Raw genomic sequence first — 23,791 nt, forward strand, 5'->3', positions numbered from 1 at the left:
AGCAGGCCGGGCCGCGGTGGGGGCGGGGAGCCGGGGGCCGGACCGCGGCGGCGCCGAGCTGGGCTCGCCCCTGACTTAACTTTCTGGGTGCGGGCATGTGTGCCGGAGGCGCGCTGGGGCCGGGGCCGGGGGCGGGAGGCGGTCCGGGAGGTTCCGGGTTGGCTCGCCAGCGCCCCCTTTTCTTTCCCCCTTCTCCCCGCCCCTGAAGGGACAGGCCCTCAGGGCCCCAGGCGGGAAGCGGGAGGGGTCCTCCGGGCTGGCGAGCGACGGTCACGCCCCGGGCCCGGGGACCCTTCTCTCTCGGGCTCCTGGGGGTTGCTGGGGGAGGGGGCCGGGGTTGTCTCTGCGTGCTGGAACTCCCTGTCCCCGGCCCCTCCAGGGAGTCCCGGAGGCGTCTCTTCCGAGATCGGGGGTGGGTTGCTCCCTGGTTAGATGGTCCCTCCCTCTTCCCCCTCCCCCTAGTGGTTTCCGGGGCCTGCGGGACCGAGGGGCGGGAATCGGGGACCCGAGCCCCTCGTACCAGCTCGGAGCTGGACTGGGCCTAGCGCCTCTGGGTCTATCACTGGTAGGGGAAACTTTCCCAAACCGGGGACGGAGCTTGCACACCCTCCTCCGCCACCTCGTCCTCTAATCCCACTCCCACTCCACCTCCAATGCCTTCCCCTCCCACCGACCCGAATCTCACTGCGTGTGACTGATGGGGCAGTGAGCCAATCGAAGGCGGGGAGCTGACCTGCCGGGTGTGGGTAAGCCAATCGTGAGGACTGGAGGAAGGAAGGGGGCGGGTTTTTTTCCGGACCAGTTAGAGCAGAGTTGCACGCGGGCGGGGGAGTCATGGAGACGCCAAGAGAGCTATCCACTCTGGTCCATTCCTAGTCACCGGCTCCTTGATCTGTAGGGTAGTGTCACTTGTAGGGGCTCTGACCCAAGGAGTCACGAAGAGGTACACGAAATACAGTATTTCTCTGGTACCATAAGAGACGGTAGACACGACGAAGTCTAAAGCCACTTACGATGTGGCAGTAACTCTCGCAGGCCCGTTTCTAAAATGGCATATATTGTAGTGACCGTGTTCTGGATCTCGGCGCCCGGTTTACGTGCTGAGGCTTATAGGAGTTACCTATTTACCTCTACCTCGGTTTGACTCAGCTACTCCGGCGTGACAACAGTGAAATTCGAAAGAGTACTCAGAAGAGGAACACCCTTACGTCAATTGATTATTGGGAGTGTAAAGTATCATTGTTTGTAATGGCTTCACTGGTTCCTTGTTTAATTAGACCGCCAATTCCCAAAGTGCGCTTGAAAGTTCGGCATATGGGGATCACGTTAAAAAAAAAAAAGTTGTGGTTTTCTGTTATGCATTTCTTTTTGTCTTTTGTTTTTGCTCTTTCTTGAGTAAACAAAATGAAATCAGGAACCAAAGCATCTCTGTTTGAAACAGAAAGCGTTGGTATATTAAGGAGTGAAGCTAATCAAAGACTGTTTGTCTACAGAAAAGAAGCCGGAGTAAAATGTAGTTTGCCAGATTACTCCCACACAAGAGTCTTAAAAATAAATTATTTTAGGTTTTTGTTAAGCACTGCTGAATTGTACCGTGTGTGGGCACTTTTCTGGTTTTATGCAAGGTTAGGAGACATCTTTGGTGGTTTTAAGCTGTTGGTTGCGTTCAGTCTAGTGACTTTCTCAACTCCTGACTCTTAAGAATAGGGAAGGTAGGTCTTTGGTTCTCTATAAAGATAACAGGTTGCTGGGCAGGAATAGCCTCCTTTTAAAGACAGCAGCTGCTACATTTGTGTGTGTGTGTGCGTGTGTGTGTGTGTGTGTGTGTGTGTGTTCGTGTGTGTTCCTGTTCTTTGTTGGTGACGTTAGTGCATACTGACAGCAGCAAGGCTTTTTCCCAACTGGAATTTGCAGAATCTTTGGGAGTTCAAAGAATGAATAATATTAAATTGAGAATGAATCCATTTATTTTGTGATCAGTGTCCCATAAATTGAACTAATCTTCAGAAGGTTTTTTTGGAGGAATTTTGTGTGCATGATGTTTATACTGGTTTCTCAATCTTTTATTAATATTGGATTGCTAAGAAAGAATTGAGGCGGACTGTAGTTTTAGGGGACAGTACCACACCCTGCAAATGTGTTCCATTGTAATGTGCTATTTTCAAATTCATAATGTGAGTTTCCAATCCAGCGTAATTTTGAGTATTCATTTAGACAAAAATTAATTGCATTTTGCTGTAGCCTTTGAGGTGTGATGTTAGTGATAGAATACTAAAAGCCATGAAGATAAAACAAACAGCTGCCAGTAGGGAGTATTATAAATTAAACAACATTAAAAATTTTACAGCATTCAAACCGCGCCCCCCAATCATTAGTTAATTTAGTTACTGATGGCCACTCTTGACATGTGCCCTTCTTTCTCTTTTCTGTACTCAAGAGCAACACATTATTTTACTTCATTCTCTACAGCAATCTCTGAAAATGTTCCCGATTCTTGGTGGCAGAGAGGAGCAAGTCCCCTAATGCCTGGCTAGGGGGAAAAAACAACAACAACCTCTCAAGCATATGGAGACATCTAGAAAAAGATGTGCATCGTCAGCTGTGATTCCATTGTGTGCTCTTAGACTGGGTCTGAGCCTTCTTCCTCCTGGGAATTTCAGTCTTAACAGAGGAGTTCTTTGACTTTTAGATGTCAGGATACTGAAGCAGAGGGTAGACAAGAGCTCACCAATTATGAATTTAATATTTTTTAGATAGTTTGGCTCTGATTTTAACCCTTCATTGGTTAAATATTTACATGACTTTTGCTCAGTGTTAGAGGAGTGTTTTACTGGAAATATAAAATGTAAGGATGGGGGGAGGACTTGGGCCGTGATAGGAAAGTTCATAAAGAGATAATTAATGCTCCTTAGTTGGCTTTATCTATAGTTACATCATATTAAAGCTTCCCAAGCCTCAGAATCCAGGACCTGTGAGTAGTCTTCCATTACACACCCTATATTTAAGGATTCAGTACCTTCGCTGTTTCAAATCACATCAGGTTGAAATGTGACCCATAAGTTGGCAGCTTGGATTTCTTAGGAAAAAATTGTGTTGTATTGAGTTTAAAAGCGATTCTTTTAAGTAGTCCTTAGGATGTTGGGTAGCAAAAAATAAAAAGGAGGGCAAGGGTCTCTTTAAACAATTTTTCTAGAAGATTAGTTTTTCTGAAATGCGCAGTCTGTCCTTAGTTGATATTTTGACCATTATTATGTCATGGTTGAAATTATATTTGAAAGCATAATTAATGCTTAGCTATTTTTATGGCGAAACGGCTATTGAAGAAATTGCTAGCTTTTCAATATTTTGTGTTTATAGTTTTGTTTGGTAATTATGTTATTACATGCTCTATCAGTTTTAAATTGAGAATAAGAGGGAGAAAATAAGTCACAGCTTTAAGGTATTGGTCTTTTATTGCAGTAAATCATAAAATCAGCGGCAAATCAGGATCTTTTCTCCTAGTGAAAAAGTCAGACTATATTTACATACCAATAATGAAAACCATTTAAAGAAAACCAGAACGAAACCCTGTTTTTTTACTACTCTCTCATATCTCAAGCTAATTTTTACCTCTATGTCTTGTTTTCTAAACAAAAAAGATCTTAGCGTTTATGTGTTTATTTCCTTTTTTTTTTGTTTTAAAGGCTTGTAGAAGGGTTTATGAATTGCAAAGTGTAGAAAGAATGTTATGTTCTGTTACTCTTTAAAGTCTATTAAAAGTAATGTCTGTAAAAGCTATAAAATATAATTTTAGTGTTACAGACCCTCAATTTAGACAGCATAAAGAAAATACATCCTTTATGGATTCTAGATACTAGTTTCTAAATAGAAGTGAGATTATGACTTTTGTGGCTATTTTAGAAGCTGGTGAAGTTGTCCTAGCTTTTTTAAAACTGAGGCAAAACTGATTATGAAAAGGAGTGGGTCTCTTAAAGGTAAACTTGTGCAATGAAGGTAACTGAAAGTAAGATACTCGTCTGCAGATAGATCATAATAATCTTGGTTTTTAGGGCCAAGATTTTGTATGTTTACCCTATAAAATGTTCATCAATGAGCACATTTGTGGCTTCCTGTGGCTGTGATGACATAATGCAATTGTGGAAACACTGATTGTAAGACATTTTTCAGATGGTTCCCTAGTTGGAAATTTCTAGAGAAGAATTCAATAAGCAGGGGACCGACCTATGGTTGTATTTTACTTAGCTGCTTTTGAGGCTTTTGGACACAGAATCTTAATTTTAAGTAAGAAAGAGAGGAGGTATCTATAGGTAGATATTATTAAAACTAGGTAAAAGTTCTGAAAGAAAAAAATGATTTTTACTTTGGGTATCAGTTGCCAGATACATGGAGACTTGAAGTTAGCAGGTGAATTCTGGCAGAATTTATGCCATATAGGCAGCCAATCATGAGCTGTTAGGAGTTTCTGATGGCCAACTTAAATCTCATTTTGAGCTTTTTATTTTATTTATTTATTTATTTTTATTTTATTTTTTTTAGCTGAGCCATCCTGCTACCTATTGGTAGCTTAGCGGCTGCTCAGCTCGGGCTGGCATCAAACCGCTGTTGCTCAGAGCTCAAACTCTTGAGCGAGCTCTTAACCAACTGAGCCACTCGGCCGGCCCCTCATTTTGAGCTTTTTAGATCGTGTCTTTGCATTCTTGCCTCAACTAACCATTGTTTCATTCATTTGTTCAGTTATTTAATGAGTTATTCGAGTGTCCCAGCATTGGCAGTTTATGTCAACCAATGGTTGTTGGTGCCAATTCAACACCAACAGGAATCCCCAATTTGAGGTGCAGTGAAGAAGGAAACTTCATTCTGTGCAAACAGCTCAATTGTGATACAGCACAACTGAACAGCACGACTGTGGAACAGCTCAGTAGTGTTCCAGTTCAATTATGAAGCAGCATGGCTGTGAGGCAGCCCTGCTTTGCTCTGTGCAGGCCTGCTCTGCTTTAGTGAGATTTTAGCTCCAGCCAGGGAAATGCAGTCTTCTATCTTTGGTGGAAAGGGAAAGTAGACTCTCTGAGTCAGAGTGGAGCTGACTTATATAGAGAGAAGTCCTTGCCTGATCCCTGATTGTCCATACTCATGCAAATGAGGACTCCAAATCCCCCCAGTTTGATTGGTCCAAAAAGCACTGTCCTGATTGGTCGGAATGGAGCTCCTCTGTTTGGTTGGTGAAGGGGTATAGCTGTGTAGCTCCCATTGGATGGGCAAAGCCTCAATTCTATTGGTTGAAATACAACTTCAGGAACTCTTTTATAGGGGTTGGTTCAGATGGCAGGAACACAGTGCAGGCAGGCAGTTCAGTGCAGGCTTCTCCCTGAAGTGTCATTTGTGCTAGAGGCCCCTGTTTAGAAATGGCTGCTAGGCTCTGTTTTTTAAAATCTGAGCCCAGTTACCACCAGGAATTCTTAATAGCTTTCTTTTTTCTCAGGGTCCACAGATAGTACAGACCATCCATTACAGTCCAGTGATTAAAGGGGGAACATAGAGTAGGTGACATGTTTTGGTGGGGGAGAAGGTAGAAAGGGACATGTTTGCCTTAATTTTCAGTTTGCTTTGACACTAAAGATTTGTTCCCCTTTTTGAGTGTGTGTGTGTGTGTGTGTATAGTTTTAATTATATAATGTCAGAAAATTCTGTTTTGATTTGGGTTTGGGTTTTTCCCCCTGAAGATAGGATTATAATGTTTATAATAAAAAGGTTGTTAAATATTCTCTTGACTGATTAGCTTATGAGTAATAGATTTCCTTTAATGAAAGTATGAATTTGTTTTATTTCCTCTGAAATCATGTCACGTGTGGTCAGGATGGTAGTCTTTAGTTGGTTGAAGGTGACAGTGCAATGCATCAGGGCCCTCCCATTTCTATGCATTGTCTGTGCATTGGCGCTACCTCACGGCTGACACAGTCTGGGCTTTACCACCCTAGGTTTGTAAAGGATGGAAAACTCCATTCTGTTATGGTGTTCTGTTATGGTTGTCAGTTTTTCTAGATGTAACATTCTTGACTAAAATTTTGCCTGTATTGGGAGAGTAACAGTGGTAACGTAAATGATAATAGTGCCAACAATCTGCTGCAGTAGTTCCCACTTATCCACAGTTTTGTGTTCCGCAGTTTCAGTTGCCCGTGGTCAACCACAGTCCGAAATATTAGATGGAAAATTCCGGAAATAAACAATTTATAAGTTTTAAATCGCATGTCTGTGTAACGTGATGAAATCTCAGTCAGTCCCACACCATCCCACTCCATCCCACCTGAGACATGACTCATCCTTTTGTCCAGGGTCTCCATGCTGGTCAGTCACTTAGTTGCCATCTAGGTTATTAGGTTGACTGTCTTGGTATTTTAGAGCTTGTGTTCAGGTAACCCTTATTTTACTTAAGAGTGGCTCCAAACAGCAGGAGTAGTGATGCTGGCAATTTGGATATGCCAAAGAGAAGAATTTGGATATGCTTAAAGCACTTCCTTGAAGTGAAAAGGTGAAAGTTCTCTACTTAATAAGAAAAGAAAAATCGTATGCTGTGGTTGCTAAGATCTACGGTAAGAATGAATCTTCTATCTGTGAAATTGCATAATTTATAAATTAAACTTTATCATAGGTACATATATACAGGAAAAAGCAGAGTATATGTAGGGTTTGTTACTATCCGTGGTTTCAGCCATCAGCTGGGGGTCTTGGGCTGGCTCCCCCATGGATAAATGGGAATTACTGTATAGGCTTTTTAAGATGTGTTCCAATCTTTCATTCTTGCTACAACCCTATTAAATAGAGGTTACCCCCATATTCCAGAAGATGAAGCTTAAAGGGTATTAAGTCATTGTGCCTATGGGCAAAACTTTGGGGGGGGGGGAAATTAACTTTGACTAGTGAGGAGGGAAAGAAATCATACATTTCAGAGGGACTGGTGAGTCTGAGAATATCTTCCTTTTAGGAATCTGATAAGCAAATGTTTGCAGGCCTTTATAAGGCTGTCAGTCTAGTTTAGTACATAAAAAAGGATGAATAGATTTGTATGGTTCCAGTCCTGCAAATAATGTCAGCAGGTATCCCCCAAACCCTGGCCTCAAGGCAGGCCTAAACCTAGACAGATGTTAATTATCTTAAGACCTACACTGAGAAAGTGCAGTGTTTAACAATTCTTAAATTCCAGGATTCTTTCTTGCCTTAATTTTCACAGTGTAGGAACTGTAATAAATGTAAAAATGAGTAACATTTATTGAGTGCTTACTAAGAACATGGTGTAAGGTTAAGATGCCCTTATTGTATACTTTTGTATATTTCTCACTCTAATGCAGTGATATGATAATATCGTTCCTCTTTTACTGTTCAGGAAGTGGAGGTATAGAGCTGTCACATAAGTTGCCAAAGGTCACATAGCCCGACTACTGGAGAGGAGTTTGAACCCAGGCAAACATTGCCCCGTAGCCCTGCCCCCTTAACTTGTGCTTTTGTTAGCTGGTAGGCTACACTTCCTCCCAGCATAGTGTGTAAGTGTCTTATCCAGTGCTTTGTTGAGATAACTCAGTAATTCTCCACTAGGAAAGGGAAAATGGGTAGTAGTGGGTTTTGAAAAATCCTATTCAGGTTGCCTGTTGTTTCTTACAATACAATGCTCAGAAAATAAGTTCAAGAAAACTTGATTGTGGAGGAGAGGTAGAAAATAAATTGAGATAGCACTGTAAGGGATATATAGGTTTAGAAAGGATGAAACACTGACATAGATATGTGGCTTCTTATTTCTTAAAAATATGTTTAATTCTAGTATGTTTACGTATTAGGTGGTGATCGTGTGGTGCTTGCTTTGCAGATTTTTTTTGCAATCCATGTAGCATGGATGACGACGCGGTGTTGAGATATTGTAGTCCCCAAAGAAGGCTGATAATATATGCAGTCATCTGACTTGTGCTCTGCTATTTGTGGAATTCTTCTGTCTGCTCAATTGTTTGGAGGGAGTGGGGAGAGCTGCCAGGGAGCCCTTTCACCTTAGGCACATGTGGGGGTCAGCACGCACTGCGTGCAGTGTTCCAGCTGCCGAGGACTGAAGACTTGTTGTCACAGATGAAAATATAATGCATGGCATTTTCTGTTCATTTAGTGTGTCCGTATGAAATGTGATCCCACATCTCCAAGGCTTAACTTGCAGAGAGTGTGAGTGAGTTTTGGAAGCTCCTTTTGGTGCTGGCTGATCTCTGCCCATTGAAATACCAGCTAAATGAGGGTTGCCTTTTCTAGGGGCTGAGCCCTGCTTATACAGTCAGCTCATGATTCAGACATGAAATGACTTCCCTTTTCTTGGGCGTTAGAGCGGCGTTTGTAAGAATATTTAATAGTAATTTAGATGAACATTTTTAATTCTATTGTTGTTTGATAACGAAAGCTTTCAGTTTTTGTTAAAATGTAAATTTAAAAATTGAATTGCATATCTTAGAGGAGCCTGTATCTTTTATTCGACTCATTTCTAGGCATCTCTAGAGCCAAACTAAATGGAAAATTTAGATAGTTATATGGGTAAATTTTTTTGAAATACATTTTTACTGTACTGGTATATATATTTTAAAAATAGAATTATTCATAAATATGTTTATTAGGTAATCTCCTCTGGTTGTTGTTGGCACATAGGTGGCAAATTCTTTCACATATATTTTTAGATTCCAAAATAAGGAATACAGAAATTCTTTATTAAAAATCTGAGTGTCAGGAATGTATGAATTTTGACAATTTAACAATATTTTTCTTTTCCCTAATAGTCTGTCTTGAAATGACAAAAGCTGGTTGTGATAGCTACGGAGACGGGCAGCGGGGTTTGTGGGGGGTGCCAAGGCGATTCTGCTGGGCTGTACCCGCCACCTCGTGCCTGCAGCCTGTCGTGGCTCTGTGTTGGGCGTCCTGTGCGTGGAGACGAGGCCCAGCATGGCTCAGTACCTGGAAGTGAGGATGGAATGGTGAATAATGGTACAACTTCAGGCTGCTTCATTCAGCTTGGGTCTAAATCTTCTGTAGACTTTTCTCCTCCTCCTCCTTTATCCTCTTATTCCATGACTTGCTCAGTTTTTTTCCCCTGAACTCCGCAATAGAGGGAAAAGTTATTTTGATCTTGTGGGGTAAGCTTGAACGCCGCAGTCAGTCGAAGGAACTATTCATTTGACTATATTCCACTGTCGTGTCGACGGGTTCAAGTTGGAGATGGAAGATGGGTGGATCCCTACGTATTTCATGTATGATCATGACCTCTGGTTTCCCTCTTGACCACACAGAGTTGCTCTGCTAACAGCACTTAGTGAGAAGCTGGCTATCTGTTAAGTAAGCCATTAGGGCGAAAACAGATCACTAAACACAGGCACAGTGCAGCAGTTGGCTGACTTGTTGGAAGCTAGTCGTCTGCTGGGCGCTGTGGGCCTGAAGACTGTGGGTGCTGCGCCTCTGTTGTCTAATAGAATTGCGTATTGCATTCCCCCAGGTTTTACGTGTTTTATTTCTCCTGTTTAAGGATATTGTTACAGATTCCATAGTGCTCGATGCCGTGAAAGTTCATTAGAGTTAAGTTCATTAGGTCAAAACGGGGTCAGTTGGAAATACTGAGGTGAATTGAGATTGGGGAAAATTGTGACCACATTCCTAAACCTTAGGGGCGCCTGCCTGAGTTTCTGGCTGTGTATTGTTGTGCGTTGTTTCTGTAATTATATTTTGAGAATTATTTTTTGTGTAGTGTTCTTGTTGCTGTTTTCAGTAATACTGATACCTTGATTCCTTAAAGCTTTCCTATAAAAGTATGATATAAACATGTTTATTCTATTTACAGATGCCAGTTTATTGTGTTCTAGCACCACCAGAGTCTTTTAAAAAAGAATAAAGAAATAGTAAATAAATAATGGAGCCTTGTGGAGGAAATGGAAGTCACATAAAGCTCTTTTATTTTTGCTATACTGCCTTTCATTTTAAGCAAGGGGTGTGTATAATTAAGAATTGTACTAACAAATGAAAGGCGTTAAGCTATTAGACATAACACAAGAAAATGACATGATGCCCATTGTGAACTGAACACATTGACTGTGACATTTGACAGTGACAAAAGTCACCAAAATGCCTGGACATTGAAGGACATTAGAAATAAAACTGGAGCATTACCTTTCTCTGGTTAAAGGACACTCACATAATAACAGCGGCATTCTCATAATCATTGATGACCTCACTGCAATAGTAAATATTCTCCCTTTGAGAAAAGGCATTCAGGAGAGAAGAGCCAGGAGATGACGGGAACCCAGGTTTTTGGCTCTAGGCAGGCTAGACGCTTGGGCAGGAAGGGACGGGACCTGGGCACATCTGGCCTGGCCCTGCATGCAGGACAGCCGTAGGGCAGGGTGAGCTGGGACTCCTGCCGGGGTCATGATTCTCATTACAAGAGGTCCTCAGCTGCTCCCTGCCTCTCCTCACTGTCACAGTCACTGGAGGCAGCCACTGGCCCTCTGGTGGGGGAGGAAGGGAAGAGGAGATAGGAGAGAGAGCCTGTGGTAGATGGCGCATGGGGTGAGTCCCAGGGGATTGGGGTCCCAGATGTCACCCGCACACCAGTTGTCTGCATCAGGGCTGCCCACCACGGCTGTCATGTATGGCATCGTCTGACCTGCACCCTTAATTCTGGAACAGGATGACAGTGCTGAGGGTCGGCTCCCTCCAGGCACCCCTGGGCCCCACAGCCCTCCTACCCCATGCTCTGTGTCACCACACCGAGCGTTTGGGGATTCTTTTCCCTTTTTCAGTGAGGAGTGAGGACGCGACACCACCCAAGAACAGATAAAGACCATGTAAGGCAAGGGCAGGCCTCTGGGGCCTGTGATTTTCGGAGACTGAGCTCCTTGCTTTTTCGCCTGGCTTGGCCTCAGGACCGAGGGCAGCCTTCTCAGCGAGCGACTGTGTTTTCCAGGCTCTGCGAGCCCTTTTCCGGTCCCTCCTTGAGAAAGTTCCCAGTGGGTTCAGGTATCTCTAGCAGCTTCAGCCCAGTCTTTCCGGGCCTGCCTCATTTTTTCATAGGTGTTTACTCTTCTTCGAGAAAGGGATTCATTGAGTGTATGTAGAATGGGGTAAACAAGAGAGTGGCAGCAGCAAGAAACTGGAGTGGCCTCCAGAGGAGCTGCTGTGTTGGATCTGGGCAGATGGGAAAAGACTGACGCGAAGAAGGGCCTTGACAGAAACCTGTAACGCACTGAAGGAATGTATAGAAGGTACACACATGCCCTTGTAGCTGGAAAGATTTTTCACGATGTATTACTGGTTTATCAGCTTGATCAAATTGAGTAGTCAACTGAGAGTATTGTTACTTTAAGTGGATTAGGCGACTTATACGGGCTTTTTGGGGAAGTTTTAGATAAATACACAGAGTGTTGAGTTCATAACAAGTTAGTAAAGCAAATTAAAATTTTTGATATACATTCTTTGGAGTTAAATATCAAGGAGAGAAAGACGATGAACTAAAGTGCTGGCATTAAAATTTGCCCTTCTATTGTATTCTATAAATGTGTCTAAAATGATTATATGCATCGGCTTATTGTCTGACCAAAACAGGTAAAACATGATATTGTACCTGTGTTCTTATTGATGTGCTAAAATTGGGGTATATAGTAAGAAGGGAAATTATATATTTATATATATTTTTTATTCTGCCCCTCCTCTCAGATAGTATATAGAACAGCTTAAAGGCTTTCATTTTAAAACTATATTTTGAAGCGGTTTAACAAATTTTCCTTCCATATTCTGAGTCATTAATACACCGATCTTCCCCGAATACCCCTTTTATAATAATGATTTCCCACTCCCTACAATATGACATTTCCAAACACTCACTAGTTAGGTCTGTCACAAACCCATTTTCCCTTTCTACTTTTATCTGAGCCTTTGTACCGGTTAGTCTGTTTTTCCAGGCCTCTTGTGAACATGTATGTTGGTTCACATGCTCTTTGATTTGCCTAGAGAAAACTAATGTTATTCTAAAATTCAGGAAGCAATCCTTTGAAATAAAGCTGTATTTGGGAGCTTATATTACTGATCTCAGTTAATAGCAATATATATAATCAGTCAAAACAAATGGAGTCTAACAATATTCAGAAGTTATTAGTAAGTTGCTTATTACACTGATTACAGATTTTACAAAAAGGTATATAAAAAGAAGAAAGTCCACTTACCTTCAAATCAGAAACAATCAAGACTTAAATTTTTGGCTTTGTGGCTTCAGTAAAACTGAGCATTTTTCATACCCAGACTTATTAAATTTTCCCCTGCAGAATATTTTGACACTATGGTGAGAAGAGGGATTAATAATCTCCGTTTATAGCGGAAAGAGGAGAAAAAAGGTAAAGAAAACCTTGGGGAAATTCAGTAGTTCTGGAAAGGTAATAAAACAAAGCCAAATACAAAGAAAGTATACCAGGGCTGGCACTTAAATACTTCCTTGGAAGAAGTGATAAAGAAGAACGAAACTGTCACTTGAAGGGCTGCTGTCTCAATAGATAAAATAATGGAATTCTACAGCTATCTGAAGAGCAAAGCCCTTATGGTCCACACATTAATATATATTTGTGGCAACACCTATAAAAATATTCTCCACCTTCTCCTAAAATTTCTACTCAAAAAATAATTTCTTATTTTGTGGGATCACTATATTTGCAGAATAAGTCAGAATGCTATTTATCTGCCTGTCCTCTATTCACATTCTGTCACCAACCAATTATATATTAAGTAGTCGAAACAGTATACAACTCAGGTGGAAAAGCAGGGTTGTGCTTTGTGACATGCAGTGTCATCTGTCTCTATTTCTTAGCTCCCATGATGCTTCAGTAATGTGGCAGAATGAGCGGCTAAATAGCATTTCAGTGCTGAATATGCTTTGTCGTTTTCCGTGTGTGTGTGTGTGTGTGTGTGTGTGTGTGTGTGTGTGTGTGTGTTGGATGAACTATTTGAAAGTAAGTTATAGACGACCCTTTATTTACAAAGTACCTTGCCTTAAAGTCATTACCTTATATAACCCACACAATAGCACTGTTACACCTAAGAAAACTAATATCAAATATCAACCACCTACTTCAATTTCCCCAGTTGTCCCCAAAATGTCTGTTACAGCTTTGGTTTTCAAACCAGGATTAATCAAGGTCACTCATTGTATTTGGTTCTGTAGGTCTTTTAATATGAAACAGCCCCCTAGTTTTTGTTTGTTCTTTATTTTGTTTTCTTTTTAGACACTGACTTTTTTTTAAAGCTTATTGTTTCTAATTTAAAAAGTGTTAATTGTGAAATCCATATAAAATTTACAATCTTAGTTTGTTTTTTTTAAACGTTTTATTGGGGAATTGGGGAAGGAGAACAGACAAGTAGCTGTCTTTTTTGTTCTTCAGTCTAGTTGTTGGCCCATGTTGGTATTATCATTGCGCTCTTCCCGGGTGAGGCAGTCGCTCGCTGGCCATTGGACAGCTGCTCACAGCAGCTCACGCCAGCTGCCGGCCAGCCCCCCGCAGCCTACGCCATCGCCGGAGACTCACAGCAGCCCAGCTCCAGGTCGAGCTGTTGTTCACCATCTTAGCTGTAGAGGGCGCAGCATCACTGGCCCTCATGTGGGATCCGAACCAGCAGCCCTGCTGCTCAGAGCTTGCGCTCCCAAGCGAACGTCTGACCAGCGCGCCACTCTGTCGGGCAGTTCAGTAATGTTAGGTGAATTCACATTGTTGTGCAAGCAACCTTTTCAATGTTCAGACTTCAGTTTTTTCAGAAGTGTTAGGAAATTAAATTGTTAAATATATTAATGAATTTGATCAGGGCTATAGAAAAGCATAACCTTTCAGAGCTTATTGCTTGAGATAGTGGCATCTTAGAACATTTTCGTGGCACACGCTCCTTCTAAAGTCTCTAGATCTGGACCTAGATATGCTTTCTACAAATACATGGTAAGGAGATACACCTAGTGCTGTGAAGGATGCAAGTGTAGAGGTAACACCTGCCAATGAGAACATTTATACTCAGAGAACTTGTCAGAGTTTTTTCCTGTTGGAAGGCAGGTTTCTGTCTTAGGAGGAGGGGGGTTTGAGATCGAGACATTAATTTTGTAGCCCTCTTTGGTAAATTGAAAGCTTTTATTCAAACACTTCTTTGGAGTAATGTTATAGAGACAAAAATTTCCTGGGGCTTTTAGGAGTGTGGCAGCTGAGTGTCTTGAATATTTGACGACACCTTAACTTTGAATTTGAAGGTTTCTGTTTCTTTTTGCTTTTTCTTTGCAGTGTCTTCATTTGTTCTCCCTTTTGATTTTCCTCCTCCCAAATGATTTCCTGCTTCTTTCGTTTCTTTTTAATCCTTCTTCTCTTTCCTACTTGAGAACCTCATTAAAGTATAGTAGAGCCTGTGTTCCCTTATGAATCACAGTGGTTATCCGGGGCTCATTCTCACTTTGAGAAATGGAGTAGAAAGGTAAAAATCACTCACAGGTGTGCAGTATGCATCAGCGAGGTTAGTCTCGCCTGCCTAACGCAGTGGAAAAGGCGTAGTTAGATTCCTAATAACCTCAGGGTAAGAGTTGTGGGTGGGAAAGACACTAGCACTCAAAGAAAACAAGAAATAACACAAGAATTTAAATAATCCCAGAATAACTCTCAGCTTGAAACTTTTAGCTTCAGAAAAAAAAAAAAAGACAAAAGCCACGGTTATCTTCTCTTACTCTTACTCTTGGAGGTGGAACATTGTGAGGCTAATGGCCATGAGCCTTGCTCTGAACCTGACTGGATGGGCAGAGACGCAGACACCCCCACAATAAAACAGCAAAACCAAATGTTCCGCTCAAGAATAATGCGAATATTATTTTTGGTATTTAAACTGGGAAATCGTATACTTAGGAAACAGATAAGAACCATCAGGAATGGCAAGAAAAGTAGGGCTGTACATAGGCCTTTTTATTTAACAAATATGGGCTATTTTGGGTCAGCTGGGAGGAAAATACTTCAGGGTTCTGAAATGTAACCACGACAGGGACATTAAGGATAGGTGTGTGTGTGTGTATGTGGCGGGGGTTTGGGGGGCTACAAAAATAATACAGTAGTTCCCACCGACTTACGAACGAGTTCTGTTCTGAGAGAACATTTCGTAAGTCGCATTCATTCGTAAGTCTGACCAAGTGAGTCTTCTACACCTTTGATACAAAATATACAATGTAAAGCCAGTGGTTGAACGATTCATGTTATAAGAGCAAGCGATACTTTGTGAGGGTGAAAAGGGTAACTATTGCATTGTTCTGTACACCTGAAACTAACAATAAAAAAAAATGTATTTAGTAGGAAAATAACGAGAACATGGGATGATAATAAAGGGTATTCATAACAGCTTCCATTTAAAAATGAAAAGCAAACTCCATAAAAATGGATTCAAAATTGATACATCTCAGTTGTCATTAGAAAATGCATGTCCCTGAAAAATACAATTTTGCAAAATGTTTAAATGTTTATATACAAAAAACTAGAGACTTCTAAGAATGTATGAGCATAATTAAATCATGAAGAGAGTTTTCTGACCACTGTAAATTAAAAAATAAAGCACTGATCTCACCACTGATCAAACAAAAGTTTTCAACATCAAGAAAATTAAATTTATAACTTTACTGACAATTGTCACACCAATAAACTTTAATTTAAAAAAAAAAAAAGAGCAAGCGATGTCTACCATCTTTTCGCCTCGGTCCAATCTCTCAATTATTTTCACTTTTGTTTTCCATGGCTATTGGTTTGCGCTTCCTAGCAGTCCCCTCCACATCACCACTGCTTTTCCTCCTGCTTCCAGACATCCTGGGCTCTGATTGATCAGCGCTTTACTACTGTACTGTACACTGTCGCACTGTACAGTAAGCACATAACACAACTGTGACAATGTCTGGCAGACACGCGAGCTACTTCTGCGATTTGTTTGCATCCATGAATGTTCGTAATGCAAGGTCTGTTTGTATCTGTGAAAGTTCACAACTTGAATGTTTGTATGTCGGGAATTTACTATCTAAAGAAAGTGATATTATCGTGAAACAGTAACTGTACAAAATCTTCAGAAAATTGAGGTCTTGTATATCTGACTTTTTCCAGTTCTGGCTTTATTCCTTTGAGCACCTCAGATTTTAAAATTAGTTATTTAAGAGAGAATACTTTAAAACAAATAGTATTTCCCTATTTTCTAAACTGATTTGAAATGTGCCAAAATTCACTGGGGTCCATGAGATCTTTTAAGATACTGATTTGTTTGTCTCTCCACTAAGTAACTGTGAATTGTAGACCCCTCCCTGTGGGACTCTAGCTAACCTCTGAACTTGCAGTTCTCTGTCTCTGTTCACAGGGTCTTACTTTTTGTGTATATGTGTGTATGTTTAAAAAAAATTTTTATTTTTAATAACAGTCCCTTTTCTTTCTGAAATTCTGCACTTTATCTGCTGTGGATTTGGAAACCAGGCTTGTTTATTGTTTATTCAGCAAACTTAATGAGTACTTCCTTTCTACAGACATTGGGAATACAAAGATTAAAAAAGAAATGGCCCCATCCTTGACGATCTGACAGTTTAGGGATGGAAAGAGACAAGTAATTACAATACAATATATGCCTTAGAATAGAAAATTTTAAGCAGAGGGCCAGACAGATACTTTATAGGAACAGTTAATTTTGCGTGGTGAGGAAAGGCTTCATAGCTGCTGTAGTGTTTGATTTGAGCCTCAATGGCTAATTGAGATTTTGTCAGAGAAGAGAAAAGGCATTCTCGAGACATGTGCATAGGAAGAAAATAGAAAATATTATAGTATGTTTGCATTTCCTCTTATATGCATTTTTAATAAGATTTATGTGAGAATCTGAGAGACTCATATCAGTAAAGTTAGTGGTGTTTAGTTTAGGGCCCAGAATTTGGGATATTTGTTTTGAAATGTTCAGAAGGAAGCCTTTTATTCCTTGCCTCCTTTTCATTTCTTGCTCGTGTTCTGGTTTAGGGAGTTCTGTTTACTGTCGCTGCGGAATATGCCATCCGAAACTTGGTGGCACTGTGCTCACAGATGTTGTGGGTCGGGATTGGAAAATGTGTGATGTGTGTCTTGATGGACACAGCTTACCTGCTCCATGAAGTCGCGCATCTCAGCCGGGAAGCTCAAAGCCAGGATGAGGCAATGGCTCAGCTCTGGAATTGGCTCTCGGCTTGCTTTGCTCCCTTCCGTGCCTGGTTTTTGGTGTGGCTGTTGGCCGGGACCTCGGCTGCGTTTTGGGCTAGAATCCCTACATATGGCCTCTCTGTACACCTGCCTGGGCTTCCATCACAGCATGGCTGTTGGCGTTCAGAGAGGGAGCGTTCCAAGGAAGTGGTATCTCCTTTTATGACTTAACCGTGGAAGTCACATAGGGTCACTCATGCCTTAGTCTCAGACTCCCATGTCCAGATTCAGAACGTAGACCTGGGAACATGGATCCGAGCTTTCCTTGGGAGGCATGTTAAAAGTTGAATCAGAAGACGAACACGTGGGCTGGGAGGTTGTGGTCGTCTTTGGAACCATCATCTGTCACAGGCTAAGTTGTAGAAAGTCGGAGTGTTACTGTCCTTTCCTTTAAAACAAGAGAAGAGGAAGGAGAATTAATGTTGAGATATGTGAAGTCACTCGCTACATATGACCAGCTGTTCTTTAGTCCCACAAAAGGCAATGTTCTCCAACTATAGCTAATGGGATTTTAGTTAGACATTTAGAAGAACTTTCTGGTAAAAATTAGAGGCTTTTTTTTTTTTTTTGCCAGGGAAACTTTGTATGATTTAAAAGTAAGTTTCGTAATGATTAAGTATGTATTGCCTGTGGGTGGATCTGTCACTTTGAGCAGGTGATTGAATGTTTCTGAGGCCCAGTTTCCATTTTTGTTGAATGGGGATAATAATACTTGTTTGCCTCACAAGTGGTGAGGATCAAATAGGTTTTATTATTGATGAAGCAGAATGAATTAGATTTTAAAGAAATCTTCCGGTAAAGGATCTGTTTATCACCAAGGAGGATTCCAGGGTATTAATTAATCTTTCTAAAATGTTACTTTAAATTCTAGAATTCCCCGCCCCCCCCGCCCCCCCATAGGAGAAATGTGGCTGCTTTCTGTTATTTGTCTTAACTATTCCTGTGTTTCCTGTGTAGAACTCTTGATTTAAATGGTCATGACATAAATTTTGGACTGTTTGTTTTACTAGCAACAGTTGTAGGGAGTTAGTGCTGAAAGCCACTCCTGATGTGGGTAATAATTAACACAGTCCCCTCTGAAAGCACCAGAATGGTGCTGCTTCAGCAGATCATTGTATAGATAAGGCAGCTTTTTGCTCAAAATGATGCTGCTTTTTATGTGCTGGGAGCATGGATGATAGACTTCTTATTCTAAATCTGGAGTCCAGGACTTAGAATTTCAGAGTGCATCAATTGTCTACCTTGCTTAGCAAAATGGAAATTCCACCGTCTCTCCGAGGTTTAGAAAACTATGGGTGGGTCTCTGGTTTTTTAAAGACTCTTCAGGTGATTCTGATAGATGTGGTCGGGAGCTAGGCTTGAAGGTCCCCTGGTCTCAGTCCTCAGTGGAGGCAGGAGGCTGGAACCCTCCTTTCCAGTAGGAATGCTAGGAACCGAGAAGGAGTAGAGGTTAGGGGCCGTCAGCCGGGAGATTACCAGACAAAACTATCCATCGTCTTTCTGCGTGCAGGATTTGAGCTTACTCTTCCATATTAAGTTTTTCAGTAGCAGAAAGAGATAAGAAAACCACACACTGAGGTAACTAATGACATTTTATATACCACCAGTCACAGATTTTCCTGTGGAAAAGGCATTTCCATTTTCAGGATAAAATGAAAGGAAAACCTTTCAAGATCTTGTCATTAGTTTTTCTTCCTCCTCTCTCTTACCAGATGATGTCACCGAAGGGCAGAAAGGTTGTAAAATCCTAGAGAATCTATTAACAATTTGTGGACTGTTGTGTTGGAAGATGTAAATAGAACGCACCAGCAAACAGTGGAGTTCCTTGGATGCAAGAGGATTTTTATCTGTTTTTTAATTCTGTGAAGTCAGTTTGGAGTAGCACTTAAGAGCCACACTGCCTGGATTGTGGTCTGCCTCCGTCACTTGAACAAGCGGGACCTTGTGCCCCAGTTTCCTTAAATGTTCCAGAAATGCAAGGGTCACGCACACTCTGGAACAGCGTCTGTAAGGATACATTCTAAACTACCTTGTAATTATCAACTGTTCAGAGTAAATGTCCTATAACTCTGATCACACAATGAATATTATTATAATCACATAGCATTTTAGCACTTAGTTGGTCTAATTCAGTGGTTTGCAATGGATGGAGGTGGGAGGGAGGACAGATTATTTGAGGTATCACTTGGTTTACCTTGTTACATGCACGTGAGTCCATTGAAGTTGAAGGCAAAGCTGATGGTGCTGGTTTATGCAGAAGAGTGAGTGAAGGGTGATTTAAATCAATAAACTGAAAGCATGTCATATTTTAGAGCCCTTTTGGGGGGTATTTTAAAAACTACTCAGGTGGCAGAAGTTATTAATTATATAAAAAGTACCAGAAAAATAAAGTACATAAAATTCACATTTCATTAACCTGGGAGATTGAATGTTTGTTTGACATCTAAGTGTTGGCCTTAGAAGTGGACAGTGGTATTCTCTATGAAGAGATTATACTTAGATTTTTCAGCGAAATATCTAATGGGACATCAGTATTGGAATCATTGACTGGTTTTGATTACAATTATAATCCTTTTCTTTTGAGAAAATTACTGCATAAGACTTGAATGTTATTTTTGACTAATTCAGGATGTGGCTTAATATACAATAATTATCTGAAAAAAAATGAAGCTCTTGTTAAGAATGGTCAGACAGAATTCACCAAAATCATGTATTTGTTTTTCTTGGAGCTTGACAATAATCCTGTAAGTAGATGCTACAAAGCCACTTGAATCGCCAAGCAAAGCAAATCTCTTTAGCTGTTCTCCATCTCAGTGGTCTTCATTGTACAGTTTAATTAAACCTGATCATTAGTAAAAGTTCTGTTCTTCATAGGGATAAGTTGATTCTATGAATTTTCCAAGATCTGGCCTGTTTCATAGATAAATTCACATTTCACAAATCATACCAGAGGAGGCCTGTATTCAGTTGTGTTTCCCCAGAGTTACTACACAAATGGAGTACACTGATTTACCCCGAGACAACGGAAAACTTTATATAGCTGAATTCCCTAGCGGAGAATTTCCAGATCCACAGGGAGAGATGAGATAGTTATAGTTACCAGTGAAGAACACTTAGAAGCTCTGCTCATGAACTTCAAAGAACTAAATGCCTTCTCTTACTATAATGAGCAATGCATTTGTGAATAGCATAAAGGAATTTCTAGGATGATTGTAGTCTACCACTACATATAGAATAGAACCATTTATAAGTATGACTTATAAATCTCAGTAATGCTGTTATACTTTAGACTGACATCATTACTCCATTTCTAGTCTTCTGACCATGTGTCTACCTTCAATGAGTCATTATTGGTCAAGGGACTAAAACAGAAGATGGTCATTCCAGGCCTAGCTCCTCTTTGGTGAGAATTTTTCCTTTTGGGTCTGATTGTTGCACATTCACACAGCAAATAGTACAACCTTGTCAAATGACAAAACAAACAATTTAGTAACAAGTTTGATGTCCCTCAACCAAGGGAAAACAGTCCAGGAGTTGGGGGAGGACCTTACCTCGCAGGCAGTGGAGCGCTCCTCCCGAGGGGCTTCGAGCAAGTGCAAGTTTATAGAGCGTCAGAGGCAACGTGAGAACAGGCATGCTGGGTTAGGAGGTCAGGGATTTCCTTGTAAGGGCAGCAGGTCCGTTTTCCAGGGCAAGGTGAGCTGGCTAAAGCTGACTTGGGGGATTGTGACTGGTGGACGTTAGGTTTCCTTGCCAGGTGTTTCCTGTAAGTGCAGGCTGACTTAGGTTTACATTTATGACGTGGGCCAGACCACTGGGGTGGCCTGCATTTTGTGGGTCCCCATCTGTGAATTAACTTTATCAGTCTCACTGCCTAGCCCTGTCTTCACCTCCCAGCAGGCCGGTGGCTTGGCAGGACTTTTCTGGAAGCATCCGAAGGAACTGTGTCGTGCCCTGGGGCTCTACCAGTCTTACCCTTTCAGATGCCACTGAGTTGGATATGAAAAGTCACTGCCTTTCGATCATTTTCCTTAATTTTTCATATTTGTTTTTTATCTTGAAATAGGAACATTTATTAGTAAGTTAAATGAGCTATGCAGTCAGAGCTGTGGAAACTGTGGAGCGCCATCTGTGTAGTTTGTGATGTGCCATATCAACTCATATTTGAGCTTTTAGCAGGAAAAGTGATATAAAATTGCAAAGCGTTGTTATTAACACAGCGGATCCTACTGTGAATCAGGGTGAGAAAAGGGATGTCTGGGGAACAGACTGCTTTTCCATATCAGTTGTATTAACCCTTCTGGAGCACGTGATATCATTTAGTAATTTCCTAATTTGGTACACACCAGTTTGCTACCTTGGTATGTTGAAAAAGAAGTACATCCGTGCTCTGCCTTGGATCAACTAATTGTTACAAATAAGCTGCAATTTTTATTCAGAATAGATAACGTATGTGCTAACGTCCCTCTGTGGTTCATCTTCCGGAATTTCCGAGCAACAATTTCTAATGCTATCTAACAATGCAGCAGCAATAGCTTCCTCTATTAGATGCTGTTGGGCCTGGAGCAACAAATACAGTAAGTCCCTGACTTACAAACATTCGAGTTATGAACTTTCACAGATACAAATGGACCTTGCATTACGAATATTCATAGATGCGAACAAATCGTGGAAGTAGCTCACGTGTCTGCCGGATGTTTTCACAGTTGTGTTGCTGTGTGCTTACTGTACAGTGTGACAGTGTACAGTACAGTAGTACAGCGCTCAATCAGAGCCCAGGATGTCCAGAAGCAGGAGGAAAAGCAGTGGTGATGTGGAGGGGACTGCTAGGAAGTGCAAAGCAATAGCCATGGAAAACAAAAGTGAAAATAATTGAGAGATTGGACAGAGGCGAAAAGATGGTTGACGTCGCTCGTTCTTATAACACAAAATGTTCAGCCATTGGCTTTACATTGTATATTTGTGTCAAAGGTGTAGAAGACTCACTTTGTCGGACTTACGAATGAATCCAACTTACGAACGTTCTCCCGGAACGGAACTCGTTCGTAAGTTGGGGACTCACTGTACTCACCTTTCCTATCATGGAATATTAGTGTCTCCTAGTCTGCCATGGTTTTATTACACTGGGGCCAAGACCTCTTTGTTCCTTTTCTTCCTTGTTGAAACAAAACAAAATATGTGCTAATTTTTTCCCCCAGTTTTATCGAGATTAATTGACATATAACCTTATATTAGTTTAAGATGTACAACATAATTATTTGATACATGTATATATTGTGAAATGATCACAATAAGTATAGTCAACATCCATCGTCACAGTTATACATTTTTTTCTTATGATGAGAACTCTTTAGGATTTATTCTCTTAGCAACTTGCAAATATACAATATGGTATTATTAACTAGAGTCACCATGCTGTGCATGACATCCCCCGAACTTACGTATCTAACTGGAAGTTTGTATCTTTAGACCACCTTTACCCATTCCCGCCATCCCTGCAACTATTAATCTGTTCTCTATTTCAATGAGTTCATTTTGTTTTTGATTTTTACATATAAGTGAGATCATATGGTATTTGTCTTTCTCTATCTGACTTATTTCACTTAGCAAAATGCCCTCAAGGTCCATCCGTCTTGTTGCAAATGGCGGGATTGCCTCCTTTTTTATGGGTGAATAATATTCCATTGTATATATACAATACATTTTCTTTATTCATTCATCAGTACATGGGTCCTTAGGTTGTTTCCATGTCCTGGTTACTGTGAATAATGCAATGAATATGGGGAGGAGGCAAGTATCCCTTTAAGACAGTGATTTCATTTGAAATTGATGGATCATAAGGTAGTTCAATTTTTTTTTTTTTTAGGAACCTCCATACTGTTTTCTTTAGCAGCTGCACCAATTTACATTCCCACCAACAGTGCAGAAAAGGGGCTCCCTTTTCTCCACATCCTCACCAACACTTGTAATCTCTTGTCATTTTGATGAGGTGTGAGGTGATAGCTCATTGTGTTTTTGATTTGCATTTTCCTGATGATGAGTTGAGCATCTTTTCAGGTGCCTATTGGCTATCTGTCTGCCCTCTTTGGAAAAATATCTTTCCAAACCTTTTGATTTGCATTTCCCTGATTATTAGTGATGTTGAACAGCTTTTCATATATCTGTTGATTATTTGCATGACGTCTTTGGAAAAAGGTCTCTTCAGTTCTGCCTATTTTTTAATCGGATTGTTTGGGATTTTTTGCTATTGAGTTGTGTGACTTCTTTATATATTTTAGATATTGACCCCTTATCAGATATATGATTTGTAAACATATTCTCCCATTTTGTAGGATGCCTTTTCATTTTGTTGATGTTTTCCTTTGCTGTGCAAAACACTTATTTTGAATGTAAGACTCACAGTATGCTTTTATAACCCTTTATTTTAACCAATTAATTTATTAGTGTAGTCCAGTTAAAAATTTGACAAGGTTTCTTGATTATGGAAAGTGTTCTACAGAAATAGGAGGCCACCCCTGTACTTCTGTGAGGTGGGCCTC

General features: G+C 40.8%; 1 protein-coding gene across 3 annotated transcripts in view; it reads left to right on the forward strand.

Moving 5' to 3' along the window:
• Positions 1-23,791, forward strand: part of NCOA2 (nuclear receptor coactivator 2) — a 266,118-nt gene that overhangs the window by 1,006 nt on the left and 241,321 nt on the right. The window lies entirely within an intron of this gene.

This window comes from Hipposideros armiger, unplaced genomic scaffold (assembly GCF_001890085.2).
Source record: "Hipposideros armiger isolate ML-2016 unplaced genomic scaffold, ASM189008v1 scaffold_650, whole genome shotgun sequence".
NCBI classification, from domain to species: domain Eukaryota; kingdom Metazoa; phylum Chordata; class Mammalia; order Chiroptera; family Hipposideridae; genus Hipposideros; species Hipposideros armiger.